Raw genomic sequence first — 25,641 nt, 5'->3', positions numbered from 1 at the left:
CCCCTCTCCCCCTCCCTCACCTCTATTCCCCTCTCCTCCCTCACCTCTATTCCCCTCTCCTCCCTCACCTCTATTCCCCTCTCCCCCTGCCTCACCTCCCTCACCTCTATTCCCCTCTCCCCCTCCCTCACCTCCTCCTCTCCCTCCTCACCTCCCCTCCCCTCACCTCCCTCCTCTCCTCCCTCACCTCATTCCCCCTCTCCCCTCCCTCACCTCTATTCCCCTCTCCCCCTCCCTCACCTCTATTCCCCTCTCCTCCCTCACCTCTATTCCCCTCTCCCCCTCCCTCACCTCTATTCCCCTCTCCCCCTGCCTCACCTCCCTCCTTCCTCCTCTCAGGATCTCCGTGGCAACGACGCGTTGCCCGTTCTGACATCCCAGACACAGAGAGAGGAATCTGTATTTTCTGTTGTGTGTTTCAGTGATTGGTCCGGGACTTTTGCCGTAGATTTTTTTGTAATACCAGATGTATATCTACTAGACTGCCATCTTCTACTGTACTGCAGCAGCTCAACGTGCGCACGCCTGGCTGTAATTGTGCACGCTGTCACTTGCAGCCACTATTTATGGATTTTATATGACAATAAAGATTCACTGCTACCTGGTCTCAAGTCTATATACACCTGGACACTACACCTGTCTGTCTATATACAGGGCCTGGACACTACACCTGTCTGTCTATATACACCTGGACACTACACCTGTCTGTCTATATACACCTGGACACTACACCTGTCTGTCTATATACACCTGGACACTACACCTGTCTGTCTATATACACCTGGACACTACACCTGTCTGTCTATATACACCTGGACGCTACACCTGTCTGTTTATATACACCTGGACGTCTATATACACCTGGACGCTACACCTGTCTGTCTATATACACCTGGACACTACACCTGTCTGTCTATATACACCTGGACACTACACCTGTCTGTCTATATACACCTGGACACTACACCTGTCTGTCTATATACACCTGGACACTACACCTGTCTGTCTATATACAGGGCCTGGACACTACACCTGTCTGTCTATATACACCTGGACACTACACCTGTCTGTCTATATACACGGCCTGGACACTACACCTGTCTGTCTATATACACCTGGACACTACACCTGTCTGTCTATATACACCTGGACACTACACCTGTCTGTCTATATACACCTGGACACTACACCTGTCTGTCTATATACACCTGGACACTACACCTGTCTGTCTATATACACCTGGACACTACACCTGTCTGTCTATATACACCTGTCTGTCTATGTACACGGCCTGGACACTACACCTGTCTGTCTATGTACACGGCCTGGACACTACACCTGTCTGTTTATATACACCTGGACACTACACCTGTCTGTCTATATACACCTGGACACTACACCTGTCTGTTTATATACACCTGGACACTACACCTGTCTGTTTATATACACCTGGACACTACACCTGTCTGTCTATATACACCTGGACACTACACCTGTCTGTTTATATACACCTGGACACTACACCTGTCTGTCTATATACACCTGGACACCTGGTCTGTCTACACTACACCTGTCTGTCTATATACACCTGGACACTACACCTGTCTGTCTATATACACCTGGACACTACACCTGTCTGTCTATATACACCTGGACACTACACCTGTCTGTCTATATACACCTGGACACTACACCTGTCTGTCTATATACACCTGGACACTACACCTGTCTGTCTATATACAGGGCCTGGACACTACACCTGTCTGTCTATATACACCTGGACACTACTCCTGTCTGTCTATATACACCTGGACACTACACCTGTCTGTCTATATACAGGGCCTGGACACTACACCTGTCTGTCTATATTCAACCTGCTGTCTGTCTGCTACCTGGTCTTTGTCTGTCTGCTACCTGGTCTTTATCTATTCAACCTGCTGTCTGTCTGCTATCTGGTCTTTATTCAACCTGCTGTCTGTCTGCTACCTGGTCTCTATTCAACCTGCTGTCTGTCTGCTACCTGGTCTCTATTCAACCTGCTGTCTGTCTGCTACCTGGTCTCTATTCAACCTGCTGTCTGTCTGCTACCTGGTCTCTATTCAACCTGCTGTCTGTCTGCTACCTGGTCTCTATTCAACCTGCTGTCTGTCTGCTACCTGGTCTCTATTCAACCTGCTGTCTGTCTGCTACCTGGTCTCTATTCAACCTGCTGTCTGTCTGCTACCTGGTCTCTATTCAACCTGCTGTCTGTCTGCTACCTGGTCTCAAGTTGACTTTGCTTTATCTATTCAACCTGCTGTCTGTCTGCTACCTGGTCTCTATTCAACCTGCTGTCTGTCTGCTACCTGGTCTCTATTCAACCTGCTGTCTGTCTGCTACCTGGTCTCTATTCAACCTGCTGTCTGTCTGCTACCTGGTCTCTATTCAACCTGCTGTCTGTCTGCTACCTGGTCTCTACATTTACATTTTCATTCAACCTGCTGTCTGTCTGCTACCTGGTCTCTATTCAACCTGCTGTCTGTCTGCTACCTGGTCTCTATTCAACCTGCTGTCTGTCTGCTACCTGGTCTCTATTCAACCTGCTGTCTGTCTGGTCTCTACCTGGTTGACTACCTGGTCAAGGTTGACTCAACCTTGTCTGTCTGCTATCTCTATTCAACCTGCTGTCTGTCTGCTACCTGGTCTCTATTCAACCTGCTGTCTGTCTGCTACCTGGTGTCAAGTTGACTTTGCTTTATCTATTCAACCTGCTGTCTGTCTGCTACCTGGTCTCTATTCAACCTGCTGTCTGTCTGCTACCTGGTCTCTATTCAACCTGCTGTCTGTCTGCTACCTGGTCTCTATTCAACCTGCTGTCTGTCTGCTACCTGGTCTCTATTCAACCTGCTGTCTGTCTGCTACCTGGTCTCTATTCAACCTGCTGTCTGTCTGCTACCTGGTCTCTATTCAACCTGCTGTCTGTCTGCTACCTGGTCTCTATTCAACCTGCTGTCTGTCTGCTACCTGGTCTCTATTCAACCTGCTGTCTGTCTGCTACCTGGTCTCTACCTGGTCTCAAGTTGACTTTGCATCTATTCAACCTGCTGTCTGTCTGCTACCTGGTCTCTATTCAACCTGCTGTCTGTCTGCTACCTGGTCTCTATTCAACCTGCTGTCTGTCTGCTACCTGGTCTCTATTCAACCTGCTGTCTGTCTGCTACCTGGTCTCTATTCAACCTGCTGTCTGTCTGCTACCTGGTCTCTATTCAACCTGCTGTCTGTCTGCTACCTGGTCTCTACATTTACATTTACATTTAAGTCATTTCTGTCTGCTACCTGGTCTCTATTCAACCTGCTATCTGTCTGCTACCTGGTGTCAAGTTGACTTTGCTTTATCTATTCAACCTGCTGTCTGTCTGCTACCTGGTCTCTATTCAACCTGCTGTCTGTCTGCTACCTGGTGTCAAGTTGACTTTGCTTTATCTATTCAACCTGCTGTCTGTCTGCTACCTGGTCTCTATTCAACCTGCTGTCTGTCTGCTACCTGGTCTCTATTCAACCTGCTGTCTGTCTGCTACCTGGTCTCTATTCAACCTGCTGTCTGTCTGCTACCTGGTCTCTATTCAACCTGCTGTCTGTCTGCTACCTGGTCTCTATTCAACCTGCTGTCTGTCTGCTACCTGGTCTCTATTCAACCTGCTGTCTGTCTGCTACCTGGTCTCTATTCAACCTGCTGTCTGTCTGCTACCTGGTGTCAAGTTGACTTTCCTTTTTTCTTTTTTCTGTTGTGGCGGGGAAAAATGTGATTTTTGCAGTTCCTGATGTTTTGTCCACTCAGTGTAAATGACTTTGTTTTATAACCTTCTGATCGCTGGATACGTGAGACCAGTCGTCATGGAGACCAGTCGTCATGGCAGCAAACTGAAGCATGTCAATTTTGTCTTGTTAGATGCTAGAGCTAAAAACACAAAGCATTTCACTACAATGTGACCAAATTAAAATGTGTTTTTGATTTGTAAAGTTGATGAAAACGCTGTGACGTTATGCAGAATTGAAATTGTACGGCCGTTTAACTTGTGACCACTAGTCAAGTCTTTCAGGACACTTTAGTGTCCCAGCATCCGTTGGTCTGTTCGTTCCCTTCGGGTGGTAATAGACCAGTTCCCTTCAGGTGGTAATAGACCAGAGGTTCGTTCCCTTCAGGTGGTAATAGACCAGAGGTTCGTTCCCTTCAGGTGGTAATAGACCAGTTCCCTTCAGGTGGTAATAGACCAGAGGTTCGTTCCCTTCAGGTGGTAATAGACCAGAGGTTCGTTCCCTTCAGGTGGTAATAGACCAGTTCCCTTCAGGTGGTAATAGACCAGTTCCCTTCAGGTGGTAATAGACCAGTTCCCTTCAGGTGGTAATAGACCAGTTCCCTTCAGGTGGTAATAGACCAGTTCCCTTCAGGTGGTAATAGACCAGAGGTTCGTTCCCTTCAGGTGGTAATAGACCAGAGGTTCGTTCCCTTCAGGTGGTAATAGACCAGGGGATTTGTTAGAAAGAGGAAGTCACATCTACTGAGAGAGTTAGTTAGTTAGTCCCTTATTTCTGCTGATCATCAACTGTGACAATGTCTTGCTAGTTGACTGACTGGTCCACAGTCGAAGCCCAGTTTCCGGAATCATTCTGTTCTGAAATAACTCTCTGGGTTTACCATCATGATGTGGATGTTTGATCAGGAGGTGTCGTTTAATTAAATGTGTTCGTTATCAGAGACTCATTACTAAGCACTTCCACACACACAAAACACATTGTGGGCGCTCCTCATACCTTTGTATGAGAGAGAGAGAGACTGGGCGCTCCTCATACCTTTGTATGAAAGAGAGAGACTCTGGGCGCTCCTCATACCTTTGTATGAAAGAGAGAGAGACTCTGGGCGCTCCTCATACCTTTGTATGAAAGAGAGAGACTGGACTACCTTTGTATGAGAGAGAGAGACTCTGGACGCTCCTCATACCTTTGTATGAGAGAGAGACTCTGGGCGCTCCTCATACCTTTGTATGAAAGAGAGAGAGACTGGACGCTCCTCATACCTTTGTATGAGAGAGAGAGAGACTGGACGCTCCTCATACCTTTGTATGAGAGAGAGACTCTGGGCGCTCCTCATACCTTTGTATGAAAGAGAGAGAGACTCTGGACGCTCCTCATACCTTTGTATGAGAGAGAGAGACTCTGGGCGCTCCCTCATACCTTTGTATGAGAGAGAGAGAGACTCTGGGCGCTCCTCATACCTTTGTATGAGAGAGAGAGAGACTCTGGGCGCTCCCTCATATGTCGCTGTATTTTTTAGTTTTCATGACAAATGAGCTCAGTGAGATCTTGTGGTTTAAACATGAGTCCATTCGATGAGAACTTGTGGTTAGTTTGATGACAGCGGCGAGTGGGAATAACAACTCGGTAACGGACAGCGCTGAGTCCGTGTTACGAGCTTCAACAAAACTGCGGAAAAAAACGATCCGGTAAAACCGTGAAGTACACCGGCAACTCCCACTTGAGCAGCTGCCAAACTGAGTAGAGCGCGATGATGCACTTGAACAAATCTATTCCTGTAATTTATGACATCATTACAACACGTTACTCTGACCCATACGTTATAGAAAGGCTGGTATAGACATCATTACAACACGTTACTCTGACCCATACGTTATAGAAAGGCTGGTATAGACATCATTACAACACGTTACTCTGACCCATATAGACATCATTACAACACGTTACTCTGACCCATACGTTATAGAAAGGCTGGTATAGACATCATTACAACACGTTACTCTGACCCATACGTTATAGAAAGGCTGGTATAGACATCATTACAACACGTTACTCTGACCCATACGTTATAGAAAGGCTGGTATAGACATCATTACAACACGTTACTCTGACCCATACGTTATAGAAAGGCTGGTATAGACATCATTACAACACGTTACTCTGACCCATACGTTATAGAAAGGCTGGTATAGACATCATTACAACACGTTACTCTGACCCATACGTTATAGAAAGGCTGGTATAGACATCATTACAACACGTTACTCTGACCCATACGTTATAGAAAGGCTGGTATAGACATCATTACAACACGTTACTCTGACCCATACGTTATAGAAAGGCTGGTATAGACATCATTACAACACGTTACTCTGACCCATACGTTATAGAAAGGCTGGTATAGACATCATTACACGGCTTAATGTGCTTCCTCTGTAAACGCTGTCACGGCCGTGTGGTTGTTGCTGAGGTTCACATTCTTCTGGCGCGCAGACTAAGACGTAGCCGTTTTGTATCCCGACGCATGACGCAATAGTTGGCCGTGTCGTCAAACAGGTCCACGTGTCGTAAAGTGATTCGTTCATGTTTACACACGGTGTCTTGTCTGTTTGCGACGCTTTAATCTCTCGGTAACAGGTAAAACCCAGCAGTCCCCAGGCTAAAGCCAACTCTGGAATTAACAGGATCCCTGCACAGTTATATCACACATCAATGAGAGATATCTCCTTAACCACATATCACCATGGTTAATGCAGGCACTATTCTCCCTATTACAATTCACTAATCTTCCGACATTACCATGACTTGAAGAAACTGAATGTTTGTCATTTTCAGATTGAATTCAAACCATAGTTTCCTTCATTTCATGAAATAAAGGCTGTAGTTGCTTCCTTTAGTCTTTACCGTAGCCACTGCCCAAGCCTGAAGCGGGGTTGTTTGGTACGCATACAGTCCACACTCAAGGTTTTCAAACGGCCAAACATTCAATGACATCCAGGGATATGGTGCAACAAAAATGTTTATTCTTCAATCAACTTAAAGCATAGAATACTTTATATGGAAAATTACATATTATAACCTGTCTGTATGGTCAAAAAACTATACCGCTCCCGCATCTAGCAAGGACTCTCCATCTCCCGAAGGCCCAACTTCCTGCCTTTATCCGAACACACTTACCACAATACAATGAATAGGCAAGAGGGGGGTCCTGGCTCCCCGTCGGGGAATTGAACCCCAGTCTCCCGCGTGACAGGCGGGCGGGGATACTCACCACTATACTGTTATATATTCATACATTTATTCAGAGAACACAAGATGGTCTTGACAGGTATTTAACGGATGCGTCAGTAAAGAACTTCAACTGGAAACCAGTGGAGGGGGACTCCCAATCACGCCGGATGGATGCCAGGCCCAGGTTTTGTTAAATTAAGGCTGTGAGAGAACTTGGGAAGGTTGAACACCAGACGGGCTGCGGCGTTCTGGATGAGTTGTAGGGGTTTTTGTTCTACTGTATTATTGACTGTATGTTTTGTTTATTCCATGTGTAACTCTGTGTTGTTGTATGTGTCGAATTGCTATGCTTCATCTTGGCCAGGTCGCAGTTTCAAATGAGAATTTGTTCTCAACTAGCCTACCTGGTTAAATAAAGGTGTTCTCAACCAGCCTGCCTGGTTAAATAAAGGTGTTCTGAACCAGCCTGCCTGGTTAAATAAAGGTGTTCTCAACTGGCCTCCCTGGTTAAATAAAGGTGTTCTCAACTAGCCTACCTGGTTAAATAAAGGTGTTCTCAACTAGCCTACCTGGTTAAATAAAGGTGTTCTCAACTGGCCTACCTGGTTAAATAAAGGTGTTCTCAACTGGCCTACCTGGTTAAATAAAGGTGTTCTCAACCAGCCTACCTGGTTAAATAAAGGTGTTCTCAACTGGCCTCCCTGGTTAAATAAAGGTGTTCTCAACTAGCCTACCTGGTTAAATAAAGGTGAAATAAATTCTACACCCAATAATGACAAAGAGAAAGAGGTTTTGAGAAATGTTTTGACAAATACCTTATTTATATACAGTACCAGTCAAAAGGGACTCTTCCAAAGGTTTTTATTTTTACTCTTTTCTACATTGTAGAATAATAGTGAAGACATCAAAACTATGGAATAACACACACAGAATCATGTAGTAAGCAAAAATATATATATTTAAAATTCTTCAAACTAGCCACCCTTTGCTTCGACAGCTTTGCACACTCTTGGCATTCTCTCAACCAGCTTCATGAAGTTGTCACCTGGAATGCTAGTCACTTCAAATAACAGGTGTGACTTGTTAAAATCAATCCTGTCTCTTAAATTGTTTGAGCCAATCAGTTGTGTTGTGACAAGGTTGGGGGGTATACAGAAGACAGCCCTATTTAGTAAAAGACCAAGTCCATATTATGGCAAGAACAGCTCAAATAAGCAAAGAGAAACGACAGTCCATCATTACTTTAAGACATAAAGGTCAGTCAATCTGGAAAATGTCAAGAACTTTGAAACCCCTGAAATGAGTAGGTGTGGCCAAACTGTTGACTGGTACAATAAGTATTCAGACCCTTTTGCTACGAGACTCGAAATTGATCTCAGGTGCATCCTGTTTTCATGAATCATCCTTGAGATGTTTCTACAACTTGATTGCAGTCCACCTGTGGTAAATTCAATTGATTGGACATGATTTGTAAAAGCACACACCTGTCTATATAAGGTCCCACAGTTGACAGTGCAAGTCAGAGCAAAAACCAAGCCATGAGGTCGAAGGAATTGTCTGTAGAGCTCCGAGACAGGATTGTCTCGAGGCACAGAACTGGGGAAGGGGACCAAAACATTTCTGCAGCATTGAAGGTCCCCGAGAACACAGTGGCCTCCATCATTCTGAAATGGAAGAAGATTGGAACCACCAAGACTCTTCCTAGAGCTGGTCACTGCCATTTAAAAAGGGCAAATCACCTTGAAGTCAAACTAAATAATTAAATACAGTTGAATCAACTCAAATTAATTAATTATTTGTTTTGAAATGACTAAACAAACCCAGTTTCTCCTGTAGACTACGGTCAGGATGAGGAACCATCTAACATCCCAGTTTCTCCTGTAGACTACGGTCAGGATGAGGAACCATCTAACATCCCAGTTTCTCCTGTAGACTACAGTCAGGATGAGGAACCATCTAACCCAGTTTCTCCTCCCAGTTTCTCCTGGCCTGTAGACTACGGTCAGGATGAGGAACCATCTAACATCCCAGTTTCTCCTGTAGACTACGGTCAGGATGAGGAACCATCTAACATCCCAGTTTCTCCTGTAGACTACGGTCAGGGTGAGGAACCATCTAACATCCCAGTTTCTCCTGGCCTGTAGACTACGGTCAGGGTGAGGAACCATCTAACATCCCAGTTTCTCCTGTAGACTACGGTCAGGATGAGGAACCATCTAACATCCCAGTTTCTCCTGGCCTGTAGACTACGGTCAGGGTGAGGAACCATCTAACATCCCAGTTTCTCCTGTAGACTACGGTCAGGATGAGGAACCATCTAACATCCCAGTTTCTCCTGTAGACTACGGTCAGGATGAGGAACCATCTAACATCCCAGTTTCTCCTGGCCTGTAGACTACGGTCAGGGTGAGGAACCATCTAACATCCCAGTTTCTCCTGTAGACTACGGTCAGGATGAGGAACCATCTAACATCCCAGTTTCTCCTGTAGACTACGGTCAGGGTGAGGAACCATCTAACATCCCAGTTTCTCCTGGCCTGTAGACTACGGTCAGGGTGAGGAACTATCTAACATCCCAGTTTCTCCTGGCCTGTAGACTACAGTCAGGATGGGGAACCATCTAACATCCCAGTTTCTCCTGGCCTGTAGACTACAGTCAGGATGGGGAATCATCTAACATCAGGGTGAGGAACCATCTAACATCCCAGTTTCTCCTGTAGACTACAGTCAGGATGAGGAACCATCTAACATCCCAGTTTCTCCTGTAGACTACGGTCAGGGTGAGGAACCATCTAACATCCCAGTTTCTCCTGGCCTGTAGACTACGGTCAGGGTGAGGAACCATCTAACATCCCAGTTTCTCCTGGCCTGTAGACTACGGTCAGGATGAGGAACCATCTAACATCCCAGTTTCTCCTGGCCTGTAGACTACGGTCAGGATGAGGAACCATCTAACATCCCAGTTTCTCCTGTAGACTACGGTCAGGATGAGGAACCATCTAACATCCCAGTTTCTCCTGGCCTGTAGACTACAGTCAGGGTGAGGAACCATCTAACATCCCAGTTTCTCCTGTAGACTACAGTCAGGATGAGGAACCATCTAACATCCCAGTTTCTCCTGAACTGTAGACTACGGTCAGGATGAGGAACCATCTAACACCCCAGTTTCTCCTGTAGACTACAGTCAGGGTGAGGAACCATCTAACATCAGGATGAGGAACCATCTAACATCCCAGTTTCTCCTGTAGACTACGGTCAGGGTGAGGAACCATCTAACACCCCAGTTTCTCCTGTAGACTACGGTCAGGATGGGGAACCATCTAACATCCCAGTTTCTCCTGTAGACTACGGTCAGGGTGAGGAACCATCTAACATCCCAGTTTCTCCTGTAGACTACGGTCAGGGTGAGGAACCATCTAACATCCCATCCTAACATCAGGGTGAGGAACCATCTAACATCTAACATCCCAGTTTCTCCTGTAGACTACGGTCAGGGTGAGGAACCATCTAACATCCCAGTTTCTCCTGGCCTGTAGACTACGGTCAGGATGAGGAACCATCTAACATCCCAGTTTCTCCTGTAGACTACGGTCAGGATGAGGAACCATCTAACATCCCAGTTTCTCCTGTAGACTACGGTCAGGATGAGGAACCATCTAACATCCCAGTTTCTCCTGGCCTGTAGACTACGGTCAGGATGAGGAACCATCTAACATCCCAGTTTCTCCTGTAGACTACGGTCAGGAACCATCTAACATCCCAGTTTCTCCTGGCCTAACATCAGGAGAGGAACCATCTAACATCCCAGTTTCTCCTGGCCTCAGTAGACTCTACATCCCAGTCAGGGTGAGGAACCATCTAACATCCCAGTTTCTCCTGTAGACTACAGTCAGGATGAGGAACCATCTAACATCCCAGTTTCTCCTGTAGACTACGGTCAGGGTGAGGAACCATCTAACATCCCAGTTTCTCCTGTAGACTACGGTCAGGGTGAGGAACCATCTAACATCCCAGTTTCTCCTGTAGACTACGGTCAGGATGAGGAACCATCTAACATCCCAGTTTCTCCTGTAGACTACGGTCAGGGTCATGAGGAACCATCTAACATCCCAGTTTCTCCTGGCCAGACTACATCCCAGTCAGGATGAGGAACCATCTAACATCCCAGTTTCTCCTGGACTACGGTCAGGGTGAGGAACCATCTAACCCCAGTTTCTCCTGTAGACTAGACTACGGTCAGGGTGATGAGGAACCATCTAACATCCCAGTTTCTCCTGGCCTGTAGACTACGGTCAGGGTGAGGAACCATCTAACATCCCAGTTTCTCCTGGCCTGTAGACTACGGTCAGGGTGAGGAACCATCTAACATCCCAGTTTCTCCTGTAGACTACGGTCAGGGTGAGGAACCATCTAACATCCCAGTTTCTCCTGTAGACTACAGTCAGGACTACGAGGAGGAACCATCTAACATCCCAGTTTCCGGTCAGGATGAGGAACCATCTAACATCCCAGTTCTCCTGTAACATCAGGATGAGGAACCATCTAACATCCCAGTTTCTCCTGTAGACTACGGTCAGGGTGAGGAACCATCTAACATCCCAGTTTCTCCTGTAGACTACGGTCAGGATGAGGAACCATCTAACATCCCAGTTTCTCCTGTAGACTACGGTCAGGATGAGGAACCATCTAACATCCCAGTTTCTCCTGTAGACTACGGTCAGGATGAGGAACCATCTAACATCCCAGTTTCTCCTGTAGACTACGGTCAGGGTGAGGAACCATCTAACATCCCAGTTTCTCCTGTAGACTACGGTCAGGATGAGGAACCATCTAACATCAGGGTGAGGAACCATCTAACATCCCAGTTTCTCCTGTAGACTACGGTCAGGGTGAGGAACCATCTAACATCCCAGTTTCTCCTGGCCTGTAGACTACGGTCAGGGTGAGGAACCATCTAACATCCCAGTTTCTCCTGTAGACTACGGTCAGGATGAGGAACTATCTAACATCCCAGTTTCTCCTGGCCTGTAGACTACGGTCAGGATGAGGAACCATCTAACATCCCAGTTTCTCCTGGCCTGTAGACTACGGTCAGGATGAGGAACCATCTAACATCCCAGTTTCTCCTGTAGACTACGGTCAGGGTGAGGAACCATCTAACATCCCAGTTTCTCCTGTAGACTACGGTCAGGATGAGGAACCATCTAACATCCCAGTTTCTCCTGTAGACTACGGTCAGGATGAGGAACCATCTAACATCCCAGTTTCTCCTGTAGACTACGGTCAGGGTGAGGAACCATCTAACATCCCAGTTTCTCCTGTAGACTACGGTCAGGATGAGGAACCATCTAACATCCCATCTAACATCCCAGTTTCTCCTGTAGACTACGGTCAGGATGAGGAACCATCTAACATCCCAGTTTCTCCTGGCCTGTAGACTACGGTCAGGATGAGGAACCATCTAACATCCCAGTTTCTCCTGTAGACTACGGTCAGGATGAGGAACCATCTAACATCCCAGTTTCTCCTGGCCTCAGGATAGACTACGGTCAGGATGAGGAACCATCTAACATCCCAGTTTCTCCTGTAGACTACGGTCAGGATGAGGAACCATCTAACATCCCAGTTTCTCCTGTAGACTACGGTCAGGATGAGGAACCATCTAACATCCCAGTTTCTCCTGGCCTCCCAGTTTCTCCTGGCCTAGACTACGGTCAGGGTGAGGAACCATCTAACATCCCAGTTTCTCCTGTAGACTACGGTCAGGATGAGGAACCATCTAACATCCCAGTTTCTCCTGGCCTGTAGACTACGGTCAGGGTGAGGAACCATCTAACATCCCAGTTTCTCCTGTAGACTACGGTCAGGATGAGGAACCATCTAACATCCCAGTTTCTCCTGTAGACTACGGTCAGGATGAGGAACCATCTAACATCCCAGTTTCTCCTGGCCTGTAGACTACGGTCAGGGTGAGGAACCATCTAACATCCCAGTTTCTCCTGTAGACTACGGTCAGGATGAGGAACCATCTAACATCCCAGTTTCTCCTGTAGACTAACATCGGTCAGGGTGAGGAACCATCTAACATCCCAGTTTCTCCTGGCCTGTAGACCATCTACGGTCAGGATGAGGAACCATCTAACATCCCAGTTTCTCCTGGCCTGTAGACTACGGTCAGGATGAGGAACCATCTAACATCCCAGTTTCTCCTGGCCTAGACTACAGTCAGGATGGGGAACCATCTAACATCCCAGTTTCTCCTGTAGGAACCATCTAACATCCCAGTTTCTCCTGTAGACTACAGTCAGGATGAGGAACCATCTAACATCCCAGTTTCTCCTGTAGACTACGGTCAGGGTGAGGAACCATCTAACATCCCAGTTTCTCCTGGACTACTCAGGATGAGGAACTCTACATCCCAGTTTCTCCTGTCTAGGGATGAGGAACCATCTAACATCCCAGTTTCTCCTGGCCTGTAGACTACGGTCAGGGTGAGGAACCATCTAACATCCCAGTTTCTCCTGGCCTGGATAGACTACGGTCAGGATGAGGAACCATCTAACATCCCAGTTTCTCCTGTAGACTACGGTCAGGATGAGGAACCATCTAACATCCCAGTTTCTCCTGTAGACTACGGTCAGGATGAGGAACCATCTAACATCCCAGTTTCTCCTGGCCTGTAGACTACGGTCAGGGAGAGGAACCATCTAACATCCCAGTTTCTCCTGTAGACTACGGTCAGGATGAGGAACCATCTAACATCCCAGTTTCTCCTGGCCTGTAGACTACGGTCAGGATGAGGAACCATCTAACATCCCAGTTTCTCCTGTAGACTACGGTCAGGGTGAGGAACCATCTAACATCAGGATGAGGAACCATCTAACATCCCAGTTTCTCCTGTAGACTACGGTCAGGATGAGGAACCATCTAACATCCCAGTTTCTCCTGTAGACTACGGTCAGGGTTTCTCAGGATGAGGAACCATCTAACATCCCAGTTTCTCCTGTAGACTACGGTCAGGGGAGGAACCATCTAACATCCCAGTTTCTCCTGTAGACTACGGTCAGGGTGAGGAACCATCTAACATCCCAACATCCCAGTTTCTCCTGGCCTGTAGACTCTCCTCTAACATCCCAGTTTCTCCTGTAGACTACAGTCAGGATGAGGAACCATCTAACGTTTCTCCTGTCAGGGTGAGGAACCATCTAACATCCCAGTTTCTCCTGTAGACTACGGTCAGGATGAGGAACCATCTAACATCCCAGTTTCTCCTGGCCTGTAGACTACGGTCAGGATGAGGAACCATCTAACATCCCAGTTTCTCCTGTAGACTACGGTCAGGATGAGGAACCATCTAACATCCCAGTTTCTCCTGTAGACTACGGTCAGGATGAGGAACCATCTAACATCCCAGTTTCTCCTGGCCGGTCAGGATGAGAACCATCTAACATCCCAGTCAGGATGAGGAACCATCTAACATCCCAGTTTCTCCTGGCCTGTAGACTACAGTCAGGATGAGGAACCATCTAACATCCCAGTTTCTCCTGTAGACTACGGTCAGGGTGAGGAACCATCTAACATCCCAGTTTCTCCTGTAGACTACGGTCAGGATGAGGAACCATCTAACATCCCAGTTTCTCCTGTAGACCATGGATGAGGAACCATCTAACATCCCAGTTTCTCCTGTAGACTACAGTCAGGATGAGGAACCATCTAACATCCCAGTTTCTCCTGTGTAGACTACGGTCAGGATGAGGAACCATCTAACATCCCAGTTTCTCCTGGCCTGTAGACTACAGAACTACAGTCAGGATGAGGAACCATCTAACATCCCAGTTTCTCCTGTAGACTACGGTCAGGATGAGGAACCATCTAACATCCCAGTTTCTCCTGGGAGAGGAACCATCTAACATCCCAGTTTCTCTCCTGTAGACTACGGTCAGGATGAGGAACCATCTAACATCCCAGTTTCTCCTGTTTCTCCTGTAGACTACGGTCAGGATGAGGAACCATCTAACATCCCAGTTTCTCCTGGCCTCAGTGAGACTCTACGGTCAGGGTGAGGAACCATCTAACATCCCAGTTTCTCCTGTAGACTACGGTCAGGATGAGGAACCATCTAACATCCCAGTTTCTCCTGGCCTGTAGACTACGGTCAGGGTGAGGAACCATCTAACATCCCAGTTTCTCCTGTAGACTACGGTCAGGATGAGGAACCATCTAACATCCCAGTTTCTCCTGTAGACTACAGTCAGGATGAGGAACCATCTAACATCTCCTGTAGACTACGGTCAGGATGAGGAACCATCTAACATCCCAGTTTCTCCTGTAGACTACGGTCAGGAGTGAGGAACCATCTAACATCCCAGTTTCTCCTGTAGACTACGGTCAGGATGAGGAACCATCTAACATCCCAGTTTCTCCTGTAGACTACGGTCAGGATGAGGAACCATCTAACATCCCAGTTTCTCCTGTAGACTACGGTCAGGATGAGGAACCATCTAACATCCCAGTTTCTCCTGTAGACTACGGTCAGGATGAGGAACCATCTAACATCCCAGTTTCTCCTGTAGACTACGGTCAGGGTGAGGAACCATCTAACATCCCAGTCAGGGTCAGAGGAACCATCTAACATCCCAGTTTCTCCTGTAGACTACGGTCAGGATGAGGAACCATCTAACATCCCAGTTTCTCCTGGCCTGTGAGACTACGGTCAGGATGAGGAACCATCTAACATCCCAGTTTCTCCTGTAGACTACGGTCAGGATGAGGAACCATCTAACATCCCAGTTTCTCCTGTAGACTACGGTCAGGATGAGGAACCATCTAACATCCCAGTTTCTCCTGTAGACTACGGTCAGGATGAGGAACCATCTAACATCCCAGTTTCTCCTGTAGACTACGGTCAGGGTGAGGAACCATCTAACATTTCCCAGTTTCTCCTGTAGACAGTTTCTCCTGTAGACTACGGTCAGGATGAGGAACCATCTAACATCCCAGTTTCTCCTGTAGACTACGGTCAGGACTATGAGGAACCATCTAACATCCCAGTTTCTCCTGTAGACTACGGTCAGGATGAGGAACCATCTAACATCCCAGTTTCTCCTGAGACTGTAGAACCTCTAACATCCCAGTTTCTCCTGGACTACGGTCAGGATGAGGAACCATCTAACATCCCAGTTTCTCCTGTAGACTACGGTCAGGATGAGGAACCATCTAACATCCCAGTTTCTCCTGTAGACTACGGTCAGGATGAGGAACCATCTAACATCCCAGTTTCTCCTGTAGACTACGGTCAGGATGAGGAACCATCTAACATCCCAGTTTCTCCTGTAGACTACGGTCAGGATGAGGAACCATCTAACATCCCAGTTTCTCCTGTAGACTACGGTCAGGATGAGGAACCATCTAACATCCCAGTTTCTCCTGTAGACTACGGTCAGGATGAGGAACCATCTAACATCCCAGTTTCTCCTGTAGACTACGGTCAGGGTGAGGAACCATCTAACATCAGGGTGAGGAACCATCTAACATCCCAGTTTCTCCTGTAGACTACGGTCAGGATGAGGAACCATCTAACATCCCAGTTTCTCCTGGCCTGTAGACTACGGTCAGGATGAGGAACCATCTAACATCCCAGTTTCTCCTGTAGACTACGGTCAGGATGAGGAACCATCTAACATCCCAGTTTCTCCTGTAGACTACGGTCAGGATGAGGAACCATCTAACATCCCAGTTTCTCCTGTAGACTACGGTCAGGGTGAGGAACCATCTAACATCCCAGTTTCTCCTGGACTACCTGTAGACTACGGTCAGGATGAGGAACCATCTAACATCCCAGTTTCTCCTGTAGACTACGGTCAGGATGAGGAACCATCTAACATCCCAGTTTCTCCTGTAGACTACCATCTAACATCCCAGTTTCTCCTGGTCAGGATGAGGAACCATCTAACATCCCAGTTTCTCCTGTAGACTACGGTCAGGATGAGGAAACCATCTAACATCCCAGTTTCTCCTGTAGACTACGGTCAGGATGAGGAACCATCTAACATCCCAGTTTCTCCTGTAGACTACGGTCAGGATGAGGAACCATCTAACATCCCAGTTTCTCCTGTAGACTACGGTCAGGATGAGGAACCATCTAACATCCCAGTTTCTCCTGTAGACTACGGTCAGGATGAGGAACCATCTAACATCCCAGTTTCTCCTGTAGACTACAGTCAGATCTAACATCCCAGTTTCTCCTGTAGGGTGAGGAACCATCTAACATCCCAGTTTCTCCTGAACTGTAGACTCACGGTCAGGATGAGGAACCATCTAACATCCCAGTTTCTCCTGTAGACTACGGTCAGGATGAGGAACCATCTAACATCCCAGTTTCTCCTGGCCATGTTTCTCCTGGCCTGTAGACTACGGTCAGGATGAGGAACCATCTAACATCCCAGTTTCTCCTGGCCTGTAGACTACGGTCAGGATGAGGAACCATCTAACATCCCAGTTTCTCCTGGCCTGTAGACTACGGTCAGGGTGAGGAACCATCTAACATCCCAGTTTCTCCTGGCCTGTAGACTACGGTCAGGATGAGGAACCATCTAACATCCCAGAATGGCCCGTCGTTAGACAGGAGGTCCAGACAGACAGACAGAGACAGACAGAATGAACAGGATGGTAAGTTGGTGGTTGAAGATATCCCTCTAGTGGTGTGGGGGCTGTGCTTTGGCAAAGTGGGTGGGGTTATATCCTTCCTGTTTGGCCCTGTCTGGGGGTGTCCTCGGATGGGGCCACAGTGTCTCCTGAACCCTCCTGTCTCAGCCTCCAGTATTTATGCTGCAGTAGTTTGTGTCGGGGGGCTAGGGTCAGTTTGTTATATCTGGAGTACTTCTCCTGTCCTATTCGGTGTCCTGTGTGAATCTAAGTGTGCGTTCTCTAATTCTCTCCTTTCTTTCTCTCTCTCGGAGGACCTGAGCCCTAGGACCATGCCCCAGGACTAGGAACCATCTTGCTGTCCCCAGGACTACCTGACATGATGACTCCTTGCTGTCCCCAGTCCACCTGGCCATGCTGCTGCTCCAGTTTCAACTGTTCTGCCTTACTATTATTCTACCATGCTGGTCATTTATGAACATCTTGGCCATGTTCTGTTATAATCTCCACCCGGCACAGCCAGAAGAGGACTGGCCACCCCACATAGCCTGGTTCCTCTCTAGGTTTCTTCCTAGGTTTTGGCCTTTCTAGGGAGTTTTTCCTAGCCACCGTGCTTCTACACCTGCATTGCTTGCTGTTTGGGGTTTTAGGCTGGGTTTCTGTACAGCACTTTGAGATATCAGCTGATGTACGAAGGGCTATATAAATAAATTAGATTTGATGAAGCCACCAGACAGACAGACAGACAGACATGAAGCCACCAGACAGACAGACAGACAGACATGAAGCCACCAGACAGACAGACAGACAGACATGAAGCCACCAGACAGACAGACAGACATGAAGCCACCAGACAGACAGACAGACATGAAGCCACCAGACAGACAGACAGACATGAAGCCACCAGACAGACAGACAGACAGACATGAAGCCACCAGACAGACAGACAGACAGACATGAAGCCACCAGACACAGACAGACATGAAGCAACCAGACAGACAGACAGACAGACAGACATGAAGCCACCAGACAGACAGACAGACAGACAGACATGAAGCCACCAGACAGACAGACATGAAGCCACCAGACAGACAGACATGAAGCCACCAGACAGACAGACAGACATGAAGCCACCAGACAGACAGACATGAAGCCACCAGACAGACAGACAGACATGAAGCCACCAGACAGACAGTTGGTTTAGGAGTAAATACTTTATTAACATTCTCCTTCAGCACCACTAGAGGATCAGAACTCTACAGGAAACAGAGACTCTGATCCTGGTTCCCATGGCTACGAGTGGTTAGTGAGTGAGGCAGGCGGAGACAGACCCTCCTCTCTGCTCTGCTCTACAGTCCTTAATGAGGTCCCTTTAACACAGAGGTCCCCTGACCCAACCACAGAATACTGCTTAGCGTTAACTATGGTGACCGGTTCTACGTTCTCCGATCGTTTGGTAGAACCTCGTCTCCTCTGGGTCCCAACCTAAAGATATTTTACACTGTAAAAAGGTTAAAATAATTGTTGACTTGTGATAGGGTCCTCCTCTGTTACCCAGAACACACCGCTTCACCCAGACAGCGTCCCAACAGTCTAAAGTAGCTCGTCTTCTCCTCCTCCTCCTGATCTGAAAGACCTTCCCTCATCATATATTCTTTATACCGTTTTCCTGCGCAGACGAAGGAGAGGTGAGGAGACGAGAGGAAGAGAAGGAAGCATCTTCAGACTATTGAGATTCAGCCGGCCTGAATTACTCCATTATTAAAACAATTCAGTTAGCGCTCTTGACAGATAGCATTTAGCCAACCGTTAGCTCTAGACAGACAGTTAGCTAACCGTTAGCTCAAGACAGACAGTTAGCTAACCGTTAGCTCAAGACAGACAGTTAGCTAACCGTTAGCTCAAGACAGACAGTTAGCTAACCGTTAGCTCTAGACAGACAGTTAGCTAACCGTTAGCTCTAGACAGACAGTTAGCTAACCGTTAGCTCTAGACAGACAGTTAGCTAACCGTTAGCTCTAGACAGACAGTTAGCTAACCGTTAGCTCTAGACAGACAGTTAGCTCTAGACAGACAGTTAGCTAACCGTTAGCTCTAGACATACAGTTAGCTAACCGTTAGCTCTAGACAGACAGTTAGCGAACCGTTAGCTCTAGACAGACAGTTAGCTAACCGTTAGCTCTAGACAGACAGTTGGCTAACCGTTAGCTCTAGACAGACAGTTAGCTAACCGTTAGCTCTAGACAGACAGTTAGCTAACCGTTAGCTCTAGACAGACAGTTAGCTAACCGTTAGCTCTAGACATACAGTTAGCTAACCGTTAGCTCTAGACAGACAGTTAGCTAACCGTTAGCTCTAGACAGACAGTTAGCTAACCGTTAGCTCTAGACAGACAGTTAGCTAACCGTTAGCTCTAGACAGACAGTTAGCTAACCGTTAGCTCTAGACAGACAGTTAGCTAACCGTTAGCTCTAGACAGACAGTTAGCTAACCGTTAGCTCTAGACATACAGTTAGCTAACCGTTAGCTCTAGACAGACAGTGCGAACCGTTAGCTCTAGACAGACAGTTAGCGAACCGTTAGCTCTAGACAGACAGTTAGCTAACCGCTAGCTCTAGACAGACCGTTAGCCAACCGTTAGCTCTAGACATACAGTTAGCTAACCGTTAGCTCTAGACAGACCGTTAGCGAACCGTTAGCTCTAGACAGACAGTTAGCTAACCGCTAGCTCTAGACAGACCGTTAGCCAACCGTTAGCTTAGCGTTCCAGACTACCTAGAATATAAAATAGCATTTATCAGACGTATAGAAAACATAGTGTATCTATAGCAACATCATCAATAGAAAAGCCTTCGTGGTTAGTTCCTTCATGTTAATAACATGTAATACTGTTTACTTCACTGTGTTAGGCATCTCTCTACTCAACATTAAGTTATAACTTCATCCCTCCATGTTCACAGTTGAAGGGCTGAGAGATGGAGGGAGGGATAGAGGAGGGATGGAGGGAGGGATAGAGGGATGGAGGGAGGGATAGAGGAGGGATGGAGGGAGGGGGATAGAGGAGGGATGGAGGGAGGGAGGGATAGAGGAGGGAGGGATGAAGGGATGGAGGAGGGATAGAGGAGGGATGGAGGGAGGGATAGAGGAGGGATGGAGGGAGGGATAGAGGAGGGATGGAGGGAGGGATGGAGGGAGGGATAGAGGAGGGGACGGATAGAGGAGGGAGGGAGGGATAGAGGAGGGATGGAGGGAGGATGAAGGGATGGAGGGAGGGAGGGATAGAGGAGGGATGAAGGGAGGGAGGGAGGGAGGGATGGATGAAGTAGGGGAGGAGGGAGGGAGGGATAGAGGAGGGATGGAGGGATGGATGAAGTAGGGATGGATGGAGGGAGGGAGGGACGAAGTAGGGATAGAAGAGGGATGGATGAAGTAGGGATAGAGGAGGGATGGATGGAGGGAGGGAAGGATGGAGTAAGGATAGAGGAGGGATGGAGGAGGGATAGAGGAGGGATGGAGGGAGGGATGAAGAGGAGGTCCATCCCCAACATGTCGACCAGGTGTAGTGTGTTAGTGGTTAGAGGAGGGATGAAGAGGAGGTCCATCCCCAACGTGTCGACCAGGTGTAGTGTGTTAGTGGTTAGGTAACAGTTCATCATGACGTTCTTCAGTCATTTCCTCAGTAGCCGAAGTGGTCACATGGTCAGTCCAACAACCCCAGGACTGGAAGGTCGTGATGGGGGGGATGAGAGGAGGAGGAGTGGTCACATGGTCAGTCCAACAACCCCAGGACTGGAAGGCCGTGATGGGGGGGATGAGAGGAGGAGGAGTGGCAGGTAGCATCACATGATCCTCCCACAGCACAGCAGACCTGGTGGACAGACAGACAGACATCTATAGTAGGTCTGGAACAGAGCAGGTTTCACTCCTCAACACAGACAGACCTGGTGGACAGACAGACATCTATAGTAGGTCTGGAACAGAGCAGGTTTCACTCCTCAACACAGACAGACCTGGTGGACAGACAGACATCAACACACTTGGCCTTCTAGCATCTCTGGGATGGAAATGGAATGGTCACATGATGTGTCCACCAGAGGGCAACAGACTAGATATTTAAGGAAGAGAGAAGAGAGCTAAAGAGGAGAGCTAGAGAGGGGGAGAGAGGAGAGCAAGAGAGGGGAGAGAGAGGGGGAGAGAGGGAGGGGAGGGAGAGCAAGAGAGGGTGAGAGAGGAGAGCTAGAGAGGGGGAGAGAGGAGAGGTGAGAGAGGAGAGCTAGAGAGGGGGAGGAGAGCTAGAGAGGGGGAGGGAGGAGAGCTAGAGAGGGGGAGGAGAGCTAGAGAGGGGTGAGAGAGGAGAGCTAGAGAGGGGGAGGAGAGCTAGAGAGGGGGAGAGAGGAGAGCAAGAGAGGGGGAGAGAGGAGAGCAAGAGAGAGGGGTGGGGGAGGAGAGCTAGAGAGGGGGAGGAGAGAGCTGATGGTCAGGGGGCCGGAACATAATTACAGTTGGGGTATAATGAGGAGTACCCTGGGGTAGGGGGTATAATGAGGAGAACCCTGGGTATAATGAGGAGAACCCTGGGGTAGGGGGGTATAATGAGGAGAACCCTGGGGTAGGGGGGTATAATGAGGAGTACCCTGGGGTAGGGGGTATAATGAGGAGAACCCTGGGTATAATGAGGAGAACCCTGGGGTAGGGGGTATAATGAGGAGAACCCTGGGTATAATGAGGAGAACCCTGGGGTAGGGGGTATAACGAGGAGAACCCTGGGATAAGGGGTATAATGAGGGTAGGGGGCATAACGAGGAGAACCCTGGGGTATGGGGTATAATGAGGAGAACCCTGGGGTATGGGGTAAATGAGGAGAACCCTGGGGTAGGGGGTATAATGAGGAGAACCCTGGGGTAGGGGGTATAATGAGGAGAACCCTGGGGTAGGGGGTATAGTGAGGAGAACCCTGGGGTAGGGGGGTATAACGAGGAGAACCCTGGGTATAATGAGAAGAACCCTGGGGTAGGAGGTATAACGAGGAGAACCCTGGTGTAGGGGGTATAACGAGGAGAACCCTGGGGTAAGGGGTATAACGAGGGGAACCCTGGGGTAAGGGGTATAACGAGGGAACCCTGGGGGGGGTAAACGAGGGGAACCCTGGGGTAAGGGGTATAACGAGGGGAACCCTGGGGTAAGGGGTATAACGAGGGGAACCCTGGGGTAAGGGGTATAACGAGGGGAACCCTGGGGTAAGGGGTATAACGAGGGGAACCCTGGGATAAGGGGTATAATGAGGGTAGGGGGTATAACGAGGAGAACCCTGGGTATAATGAGAAGAACCCTGGGGTAGGAGGTATAACGAGGAGAACCCTGGGGTAGGGGGTATAACGAGGAGAACCCTGGGGTAAGGGGTATAAAGAGGAGAACCCTGGGGTAAGGGGTATAAGGAGAGGGGGTATAATGAACCCTGGGTATAATGAGGAGAACCCTGGGGTAGGGGGGTATAATGAGGAGAACCCTGGGGTAGGGTCGTATAATGAGGAGTACCCTGGGGTAGGGGGGTATAATGAGGAGAACCTGGGTATAATGAGAACACTGGGGTAGGGGGGTATAATGAGGAGAACCCTGGGTATAATGAGGAGAACCCTGGGGTAGGGGGTATAACGAGGAGAACCCTGGGGTAGGGGGTATAACGAGGAGAACCCTGGGTATAATGAGGAGAACCCTGGGTATAATGAGGAGAACCCTGGGGTAGGGGGGTATAATGAGGAGAACCCTGGGGTAGGGGGTATAATGAGGAGTACCCTGGGTATAATGAGGAGTACCCTGGGTATAATGAGGAGAACCCTGGGGTAGGGGGGCATAATGAGGAGAACCCTGGGGTAGGGTTATAACGAGGAGAACCCTGGGGTAGGGGGTATAATGAGGAGAACCCTGGGTATAATGAGGAGAACCCTGGGGTAGGGGGTATAATGAGGAGAACCATGGGTATAATGAGGAGAACCCTGGGGTAGGGGGTATAAAGAGGAGAACCCTGGGGTAGGGGGGTATAAAGAGGAGAACCCTGGGGTAGGGGGTATAATGAGGAGAACCCTGGGTATAATGAGGAGAACCCTGGGTATAATGAGGAGAACCCTGGGGTAGGGGGTATAATGAGGAGAACCCTGGGGTAGGGGGTATAACGAGGAGAACCCTGGGTATAATGAGGAGAACCCTGGGATAAGGGGTATAATGAGGGTAGGGGGTATAACGAGGAGAACCCTGGGGTATGGGGGTATAATGAGGAGAACCCTGGGGTATGGGGGTAAATGAGGAGAACCCTGGGGTAGGGGGTATAATGAGGAGAACCCTGGGGTAGGGGGTATAATGAGGAGAACCCTGGGGTAGGGGGGTATAGTGAGGAGAACCCTGGGGTAGCGGGGTATAACGAGGAGAACCCTGGGTATAATGAGAAGAACCCTGGGGTAGGAGGTATAACGAGGAGAACCCTGGGGTAGGGGGTATAACGAGGAGAACCCTGGGGTAAGGGGTATAACGAGGGGAACCCTGGGGTAAGGGGTATAACGAGGAGAACCCTGGGGTAGGGGGTATAACGAGGAGAGCCCTGGGGTAAGGGGTATAATGAGGAGAACCCTGGGGTAGGGTCGTATAATGAGGAGTACCCTGGGGTAGGGGGGTATAATGAGGAGAACCTGGGTATAATGAGAACACTGGGGTAGGGGGTATAATGAGGAGAACCCTGGGTATAATGAGGAGAACCCTGGGGTAGGGGGTATAACGAGGAGAACCCTGGGGTAGGGGTATAATGAGGAGAACCCTGGGTATAATGAGGAGAACCCTGGGTATAATGAGGAGAACCCTGGGGTAGGGGGTATAATGAGGAGAACCCTGGGGTAGGGGTATAATGAGGAGTACCCTGGGTATAATGAGGAGTACCCTGGGTATAATGAGGAGTACCCTGGGTATAATGAGGAGAACCCTGGGGTAGGGGGCATAATGAGGAGAACCCTGGGGTAGGGGGTATAACGAGGAGAACCCTGGGGTAGGGGGTATAATGAGGAGAACCCTGGGTATAATGAGGAGAACCCTGGGGTAGGGGGTATAATGAGGAGAACCATGGGTATAATGAGGAGAACCCTGGGGTAGGGGGGTATAAAGAGGAGAACCCTGGGGTAGGGGGTATAAAGAGGAGAACCCTGGGGTAGGGGGTATAAAGAGGAGAACCCTGGGGTAGGGGGTATAATGAGGAGAACCCTGGGTATAATGAGGAGAACCCTGGGTATAATGAGGAGAACCCTGGGGTAGGGGGTATAATGAGGAGAACCCTGGGGGGGGGTATAACGAGGAGAACCCTGGGTATAATGAGGAGAACCCTGGGATAAGGGGTATAATGAGGGTAGGGGGTATAACGAGGAGAACCCTGGGGTATGGGGGTATAATGAGGAGAACCCTGGGGTATGGGGGTAAATGAGGAGAACCCTGGGGTAGGGGGGTATAATGAGGAGAACCCTGGGGTAGGGGGTATAATGAGGAGAACCCTGGGGTAGGGGGTATAGTGAGGAGAACCCTGGGGTAGGGGGTATAATGAGGAGAACCCTGGGTATAATGAGAAGAACCCTGGGGTAGGAGGTATAATGAGGAGAACCCTGGGGTAGGGGGTATAACGAGAAGAACCCTGGGGTAGGAGGTATAATGAGGAGAACCCTGGGGTAGGGGTATAACGAGGAGAACCCTGGGGTAAGGGGTATAACGAGGAGAACCCTGGGGTAGGGGGTATAACGAGGAGAACCCTGGGGTAAGGGGTATAACGAGGAGAACCCTGGGGTAGGGGGTATAACGAGGAGAACCCTGGGGTAAGGGGTATAACGAGGAGAACCCTGGGGTAGGGGGGTATAACGAGGAGAGCCCTGGGGTAAGGGGTATAACGAGGGGAACCCTGGGGTAAGGGGGTATAATGAGAAGAACCCTGGGGTAGGAGGTATAACG

General features: G+C 48.7%; 1 protein-coding gene across 1 annotated transcript in view; it reads right to left on the bottom strand.

Annotated features, from left to right (window-relative positions):
* Positions 1-20,129: 20,129 nt before the first annotated feature.
* Positions 20,130-25,641, bottom strand: part of LOC135564921 (lethal(2) giant larvae protein homolog 1-like) — a 107,776-nt gene continuing 102,264 nt past the window's right edge. Inside the window, exon 25 of the mRNA XM_065011005.1 lies at positions 20,130-21,535. The gene's annotated coding sequence lies outside the window, so the exon portion shown is untranslated. The remainder of the gene's footprint in view (positions 21,536-25,641) is intronic.

Source organism: Oncorhynchus nerka, linkage group LG26 (assembly GCF_034236695.1).
Source record: "Oncorhynchus nerka isolate Pitt River linkage group LG26, Oner_Uvic_2.0, whole genome shotgun sequence".
Lineage (NCBI taxonomy): Eukaryota > Metazoa > Chordata > Actinopteri > Salmoniformes > Salmonidae > Oncorhynchus > Oncorhynchus nerka.
The sequence above is the reverse complement of the archived record's forward strand: the minus strand, read 5'-3'. Positions and strand labels throughout refer to the sequence as shown.